This window comes from Petaurus breviceps, unplaced genomic scaffold (genome assembly GCF_028583685.1).
Source record: "Petaurus breviceps papuanus isolate PSGF00001 unplaced genomic scaffold, PetGlider_PUasm1.0 98, whole genome shotgun sequence".
Lineage (NCBI taxonomy): Eukaryota > Metazoa > Chordata > Mammalia > Diprotodontia > Petauridae > Petaurus > Petaurus breviceps.
In genome coordinates, this window is record NW_027187460.1 from 16,140,181 (window position 1) to 16,148,764 (window position 8,584).

Here is an 8,584-nt window from a genome sequence, read left to right on the forward strand (position 1 = left end):
AAGAAGAAGAAGAAGAAGAAGAAGAAGAAGAAGAAGAAGAAGAAGAAGAAAAGAGGAGGAGGAGACAATACTTACACAAACTTTTGGACTACTGTCATGTGAGAAAATCATTTCCCTATAGAGCTATCTCACACAATGCAATGAGTTGTCCTGTGTGTCTTTCATTAATGAGTCTTCCACACAGAATCTGGATGGCCATTTGGGGGATGGCACGTGTGTTATAGAAATAAATAATGCTTCAGAGAGGGGTTGCCTTAGATGTCCTCCTAGAGTGTTAGAGATTTCAGAAGTCTAAGAATACTTGAGCAGATCATCTATGAACAGTTCTCTTAAAATACAAGGAGTTGGTCTTCTTTCTTCTGACACAAAATAAGCCAGGATTTTTTTTTCACTTAAGTTACAAGTTGGAGGAACTGATCCTGATATATTGAGGTACAAACCAATAGAGAAGGAGAGGTGTATGCCTAAAATACTTTTTATAGCAATTGTATTTTATTTATTTTTCCACTTAATATTGTTTTATTTTTTCCAATTAAATGTGAAGACAATTTTCAACATTCACTTTTAGAAGATTTTGAGTTCAAAAATTTCCCCCTCCTTTTCCTCCCTGAGACAACACGTAATCTGATGTAGGTTATATAATATACAATCATATTATACATATTTCCACATTAGTCATGTTGTGAAAGAAAAATAAGAACAAAAGAGAAAAAAATATGAGAAAGTAAACAGAGAGGAAATGGTATGCTTCAATCTTCATTCAGACTCTATAGTTCTCTGGATGTGGATAGTATTTTCTATCATAATGTTTTTAGAATTGTCTTAGATCATTGTATTTCTGAGATGAGTTAAGCTTATTAAAGTTGATCATTGCACCATGTTGCTGTTACTCTGCTCACATCATTTAGCATCAGTTCATGTCAAGTTTTCAAGGCTTTTCTGAAATCCATCTGCTTATCATTTCACATATATCAATAGTATTCCATTATATCTTGAACGACTTTTTCTCTGGGCCTCTCACTTTTCTTTCTCTGAAAAATGAAGGGGTTGAATTAGATAACTTCTAAGGTCTTTTCTAGCTCTAACGTAATGGTTCCTTTATTGTGTGATCACTCACCGTGTACTCAAGTGACTTGAATTCGGATGTTTGCATTTCTCATAGGATCTGGGTTTTCATAGGTATCTATCTACTCTCCAGGGAAGCAAGGCCACTTGACAATATAAAAACAAAGCAACAACTGAGTAAAAGAGGTCCCTCTACCGCGAGAATTAGCCCCTTCTCTCTTATTTGTAGTTGTAGAAAGTTGCCTAGAAGACTAAGATGACAATTGATAGGCCAGGTTCATACAACCAGTATGTGTCAGAGATGGGACTTGAGCTCTGGAGTCTTTCTGGCTTTGAGACCTGGTCTCTACTCAACAATTCATGCTTCCATGCTGCCTGTGATCATTTCTATACCTAGTTATTCTTTTTTTATACCTAGTTATTCTTGAGAGGAGTTACTTCCAACATTTATTCAGGTCTCTCTACTTTACAAAATCCCACTTTCATGGGCCTGATGGAAAGACTATTCACTACCCCCTCCTTCATGTGAATGAGCATCCACTCCAAACAATCTTACTTCTTGCATCTGGGCATGATGTTTAGCTTTTCAACATTTCAGGGAGGTATTTGTTGAGTTGGTCTTAAGGACTCTGGAGGTTAGAAACATTTGGAAAGCTTTTTCTTCACCAGGCTTTTTAATGTAGTGGGAATCTTTGTTTGTGAAAGAGCTAGGAGGGAAATTATTAACTGAGCTGAGGCTGGCAGCTTCTGGGCTGTGAAGAGATTTATTTTGGAGGTAAGCAATAATCCCTTAATAAATTGGTAAACGATACACAGGAGAATTCAGCAGGTGGAAAATTACTTGCTAGGAAGGGGATATGAAAACTGCCAAAGGGTCTAGCAATGCATGGGGACTGGAGGGATTTGAGACAGCCTGGAGAAGTTTTAAACTGAATCCAAGACAGGTTATGAAGAAAGAAACAAATTTAATTATCCAAAGCAAATCTACCTAACCTATCATATGACAATCAATATGGACACCATCGTTTAGGCATACCAATCTGGAGGAGGGTGACTAGGATGTTGTGAGGACTGAAAACCAGGCCATGAGAGGACTGGTTGATGCAGGAACAAGACCAAATGTCAGGAGACCAATTTGGAGGCTATTGTAATAGTCCAGGTAAGAAATTATAAGGACCCAGACTAGGTGCTAGGCATACAAAGACAAGAGTGAAATAGTCCCTACTCTCAAGGAGTTCAAACTCTACTGAGCAGAATCAACATATCTACAGACAAGTAATACAAAATATACTCAAAGTAATTTAGGGGGTAGGTCACTAACAAATGATAGAATCAAGAAAGTCTCCTTTTAGGAGGTGACACTTGAGTTGAGTCTTGTAGGAAGGAAGATATTATAATAGGGTATGAGGAGGAAGAACATTCTAGGCCCCAGAATATTGTCAATGATGACTGTGTGCAAAGATTGGAATGCTGTAGATTTGTATTCAGGCATCGGATGTACTCACCCCAACCTCTGAGCCATGCGGTTTTGAAATGGAGTAAAGCACATCATAAAGAACCTTGATGAATGGGAAAGGAGGCAGGATAAAAATTTATTGTGAAAGGTAACAGATAAAGATGGTCCAGGGCTCCATTGCTAACCCTGGAACGAGAGAAAGAGAGAGAGAGAGAGAGAGAGAGAGAGAGAGAGAGTTGAATGAATAAATAGATGAATGAATGGACAGATGAATAAATACATGCACACATACATAACTAATACATAAATAAATAAAGGAAAGTCTCTATAGAAATAGTCAGCTATTAATCCCTGTCTCCCACTCCATTGTCAAAAAAATAGACAAGATTTTCTCCTACAACCCTCAGCCTTCTATTAACCTTTTTGGCATCTCTTGTCATTTCTCCCCCTTCAAAACTGCCCATAAAATTCAGTAGGGACTGATAGGAATTGTGTGTAAATGTTAGATTATTTGTGGGGAAACTATATTAATTTTCCCCTTCTAACCACCATCCCTCCAGTAACTCTGTTATCTCTATCCTATTCCTATAGGAATATCTTCCTTCATACTTCTCTTAGAAATGATCCTTTCACTGTTCCCAGTTAGGAACAATCTTGTCATCACCTTTCATATTCAATCTCAAAGAATGGCCCTGTCAATCTCCACTATCCAGGGAGAGCCCTGTCACTTCCATTTCATCACCCTAGGAACATCTCTGTCATATAGGTGTTCAAAATAGTCTGTCATCTTTCCCTCCCTTCCAGGAATAGCCTTGCCCTTGGGAGAAATTAATTCACCTCAACAAACATTTACTATATGACATGGAGAAGAGTAGAACCTCTGTCTCAAAAAAGAAATGAAAATGAGCATCACATGAGGGGTAATGGAAAAGGCCATTGTGGATACATGCATACTTTCAACATGAAATGTAGAACTTCAATGAAAAGGAGGGAAGGATGCCATCAAGGAACTGTATGACAAGAAGAGAAGGTAGACTGGCCATATGACAAGGACAAGGACAAGGGGTGACAGACAAGTCATCAGTCTGAGAGTTCCACTGGTATCCTCACAATGTGAAAAGTTCAGAAAGGCCTCCAGCATATTGGGGGATCCCCCTGTGGCAAACTTTTGGGAGAATATGTTCAAAAGATTCATGATTTGGACAAGCATGAATGGATTATAATATGTATTTTTGGAGGGAACTTTTCATTCAATAAGATCACAACTCTATTTGAGTAACCATCTCTTTGAATGCTGGAGGAATTCTTTGATTCATTCACCCTCTATTTATTCATTCATATTTATACCTTCTATTTTCTTGACCCATGCAATTTGAGACATGTTTGCTCCTGAACCTGATGGAGAATGCACCAAAGTAGGGAACTCATGATTTAGGGATGGGCTGATTTACACTTATTTTTCCTTCCTCATACCTAAGAATTACTTGAATGACCTCTGTCACTACAGGTTCAATTTCAAAGTCTAGGGGAGCTATTTCCTGTCATTCCCATGGCAATGCAAGGATGTGACCAGAAGTCTTAGTCAAGTATAAGTTTTTGTCTCAGGAGCCCATCTCCTGTGCCAATGTCAGCAGTGAAGTCAACCCCTTGTTGCAGCAACAAAAATTAAATTACCAGTCAGCTACTCCTTTATACAGGCATATTTCTGATTTTTTAAGGACATAACAGGAAAGATTATGGAGAATGGAATTACCCAAAATCTCAGGATAGGAGCTGATCAAGAAATGGTCTTGTACCTGTGATCTTTCCTGAAGAATGATAGGACTGTAAGATGCTTTCAAACACAAAGCATAGAATGAGCTGGAAAAGACCATAAGGATTATCTAGCCCATACCTCTATTTTTACACAGGGGAAAACAAACAAGTGAAACAAATAATAGTAAATAATTCTGGAGGTTTCAAGTGAGTTAATCAAATTCATATTTTATCAGTGGCAGAGTTGAACCTAGAATCTGGGTTTCCAATGACCAGTTCTATTCTCATTGGACAATACTAATCCATAGCTTTTGACATGTACCCAGGTTGACTTATGGGCTGTATAAAAAGTGATTCCTGTCCCCTGAAACTGTGAATTCCAAGGCAAAGGATGATATTTATGATACATACTCTCACTCTCCTCATACAGAAATTCAATTGACTGTCACTTACGGTCAGTCTTATAAGTATGCAGAGAAGATATATTGGGTGTGAATTGATGGGGTATCTGAACAGAATTCTTGGAGGATCTGCCATTTTCAAGATCCCTCCATTAATATACAAAGTGTCCTGGTAGATGGTATACCCTATGCATTTGTAATAATGATGGAATAGTAACCTCTTTGGGCTTCCTTTTCAACTTGATACTCACAAGTTTGTTCCTGAAAGAGTTCCTCAGGTTCAAAGATACTCTGTAAATCCATATTCCTAAAATGATAGCTCACAAGCCCCTACTGGGTAAGCTTATTTTTCATATTCAGCCAGTAGATACAATTAACTCAAAGCAAAAGTGTTTTCTAAGATGGGATATCAGGAAGAACAGTCACAAAATATTCCCTACTCCATAAACCAGGAGTACTCTTTTCCACAAATACATACAGCATCTGTGAGAAGAGTGAGCACCAACTTTGAATACACTGGTAGTGAGACACACACAGAAAGAACTCGTGTTGCCATGGTAACGCATTTATCCAGTACTGTAGTGCCCTGATTTTTTTTTTTATTTTCATGGTATATTTGTGATCCTCCCCCCTGGGCATAATACTCGGGGGGGGGGGGGGGGGGGGGCTCAAGTGGGCTCCCTGGGCCTGCTTCTCTTCTCTGCTCAGCCAATGTTAGTTCTCTCTTGAATCGATGGTAGATACTGCTGCCAGAATTCATATTGTTTGAATATGCTGCCTTTCCCTGAGTCTCTGTCAGTCTCTCTGATTCTGGTAGTAAGTAAGAGGTCTGGGATCTAGTTCATTAACCTTTCACAATTCACACAGGACAAACACTAAAGAAACATTCTTTGGTTTGCAAAGTGGGTGTCACTGGATTCAGCTCCCATATTTTCTCCTTACTACCTGTGTGATTTTTAGATAAGTCACTTCATATTTCTTGGACTCAGTTTCTTCAACTGTGAAATGAAAATACTCTCTGTATTGCTGAATTCATGCCTTATTGTGAGAAAGGTGCTCTGAAACCTAAAAATTCTGTATAAATGTGAGCTGTTGTTATTATTTGTTATTGTAAACAATCTGTAAAGTAAAGGGCTTGGACTAGATGCTTTCTAGAGCCCAATTAAATTCTAAATCCTATGATCCTGCAAGTTACTGCATATTTCTTTAGAAAACAAGGCCCCTTGGTATCTTTGCATTGCCTGGTTTACAGAATTTTCTGATTAGTGCACAAATTTTCAGAGATATATTACATAATATGAAGCAATCCCATCACCCTCTTCCCCATCCCAATCATCTCCCAAGATTCTTCTATTAGCCTACAAGAAGATCAATATCCTACCAGGGCCAATAAAACAGAGGAGTGGAAATGAATGCCACCCCAGCACACAGGGAAAAAGTTTAACTTGCTAGTCTAGAAAAAAGGCATGCCCAGTTATACTCTAATCCCTGAAGAAGATTTAGAAAGAAAAAAAGACAAAAGACCACTATTACAACAGACATTCATTTCCTAATCTAAGCTGATTCATTTCTCTCTTTTACCTTTTAGTAGTGATTAGGAAATATCAATTTTGTGAATAATTGACAGAAATATTGAGACAGAGAGGTTCACATAGGGAGGATGAAAGAGACTGGTATAGATGGATGGTGGGATGCATAGGGGTGGAGAGACCGACAGAGACAAAGAGAGAGGGAAGGGTAAGAGACAGGAACACAGAGACACAGAGACAGATGGAGAGCCAGAAATACTAGAGAAAGAACTAAAATCAGAGAGATGACAGATAGACAGACAGTGACAGAGAGGAGTCAGAGAAAAGAGACAGCACTGGAGAAACATACAGAAAAAAATACCAGAGACATGGAGGTGGTGAGATGGGGAGGAGGAAAAGATTTAGAAAGTGAGGACAGAGAAAACTAGCAGAACTAGGAAAATTGAGTGGGAGTTGCACAAAGGCATGTTTAGGCTTGATATAAGGGAACTTTCCCTAACACCAAGAGCTGCCTAAAAGTACAGTGGGCTGTCTCAAGAAGGAAAGAATTCCCTGGAACAAGGTCTTCCAGAAAAAAACTAGAAATCCATTTGTTAGGGATGTGATTGAGGGGATTCTTATTTGCATATAGGTTGAATAAGATGGCCTCTAAGGGTCCTTTCAGCTCTGAGAATCTGACAGAGAGTGTGCTATGGAGTTGTTGGGCTAGGTTTGAGGAAAGGTTTGACATATTGAAGATGGAAGAGAAAATTGAATTGATTGGGGCAGGAGAGACAATCAGAGAGGTACAGTGGAAAAGAGAGACTCTAAAAAAGACAGAGACAGAAAGAAATATGAGAGAGGGAAAGAGAAAGAGAGACAGAGAGAGATGTTGCTTAGAGAGATACACTGGAGGGACAGACAACAGATAAAATGTGCGTGATGCCAGAGAGAGAAATGATAAGAGCTGACGTTTATATAGTGCTTTCAGGTTTATAATGCTTTACATACATAATCTTACTTGATCTTCACAACAGTTCAGTGAGGAAACAGATAATGAGTCACACTAAGAAAAATTGACAGAAAGAGATGGAGAAAAAAGAAAGATATGCCAAGGGAAGGCAGGAATTGTCAGAGGAGGCTGAAAAGGAGCAGAGATATAGAGAGAAGCTGTATGAAAGAAAGATGAAGAGTAAGGAAGAGAGATATGGTTTACACATAAATAAAGGGATACACAGAGGACCAATTGGGAGAGGAGGCACAGAGATGGAAAGCAGGGATAGAGGTGGAGAATCATAGAGGAGGGCAGGAAGAAGGGAGGGAGACAGACAGGTATAGAGAAAGCTACAGAAAGAGACAAAGACAGAGACAGTCAGAGATAGAGATTTTCGCTCTCAGAAAACCATTCAACAGTCTAGATTCTAAGGTTCTGATGCTGCCTAAGATAAATTCAGATGTCAGAATCTGCCTGCTTCCATTGAAAGTTCTGATATGAGAATCTCCCAGGAAAACCACTGCACAGTACTATCAAGTATGCTCTAAATTATTTTCTCTCCTCCCCTTTTTCCCCCTTTACAGGGATGATGCTGAGGCAGCCCATCTGCTTCCCATTGCCTGGCTGAGTATATCCAAATCCCCCTACATACAAAGCAACCACTTTCATGCCAGACTCTTCAATCCCATTCTCATTTTTGTTTGTTTTTTTCATTTTCTTTTCTTCCAGTCAGAGTCTACAAAGATCCATATTGCTCAACCACTACACAAAGCATCATATTTGATTCATGCAAATCAGAAGCTATATCCATGACTGTGAGATGGTTGCCTATGATTGAAAAAAGAACATCATGAATGTGAGAAGGAAAAAAAAGATGATTTGGTCCAAGGAAGACCAAAAAGAGAAAATCTGTGTCTATTCTCAAAATGGCCTTATTAGAAAACAAATTATTATCACCATTTTACAGATGAAGAAACTGAGGGACAGAGGAGAAGAACTACACAGACACCAGAGGAGCCAACACTATGATCCATGTCCCTTAACAGTGAGGCCTATGATCTTTTCTACTAGTCCAAAACACCAGCAAGCAAACCCCAAATCTACAAAATGAGTTACTTTTAAGAGTGCTGGAGTCTAGGATGGATTAAAAAAATAATAATAATCAGATTTAGTAGATCAATCCCCAGATATACTGAGAACACACTGTGCTACATTTTACACAGAATACAAAAGGAGCCTGCAACCAAGAAGCTGATGATCTAATTGATATAAGGTCAATATATAGAAACCTCTAGAGATAGATGAGAGATAGATAGATAAGTGAAAGGTAGGTTAGAGATAGATAAGAGATGGCTAGATAGATAAGAGATAGATGAGAAATTGATAGATAAATAAGTGGATGGAT

At 38.7% G+C, this 8,584-nt stretch overlaps 1 long non-coding RNA gene across 1 annotated transcript in view; it reads right to left on the reverse strand.

Moving 5' to 3' along the window:
- Nucleotides 1–515: 515 nt before the first annotated feature.
- LOC138155951 (uncharacterized) overlaps nt 516–8,584 on the reverse strand; it is a 47,478-nt gene continuing 39,409 nt past the window's right edge. Inside the window, exons 2-3 of the long non-coding RNA XR_011167036.1 lie at nt 2,571–2,707; nt 516–1,031 (exon numbers count right to left, since the gene is read on the reverse strand). This is a non-coding gene — a long non-coding RNA (uncharacterized lncRNA). The remainder of the gene's footprint in view (nt 1,032–2,570; nt 2,708–8,584) is intronic.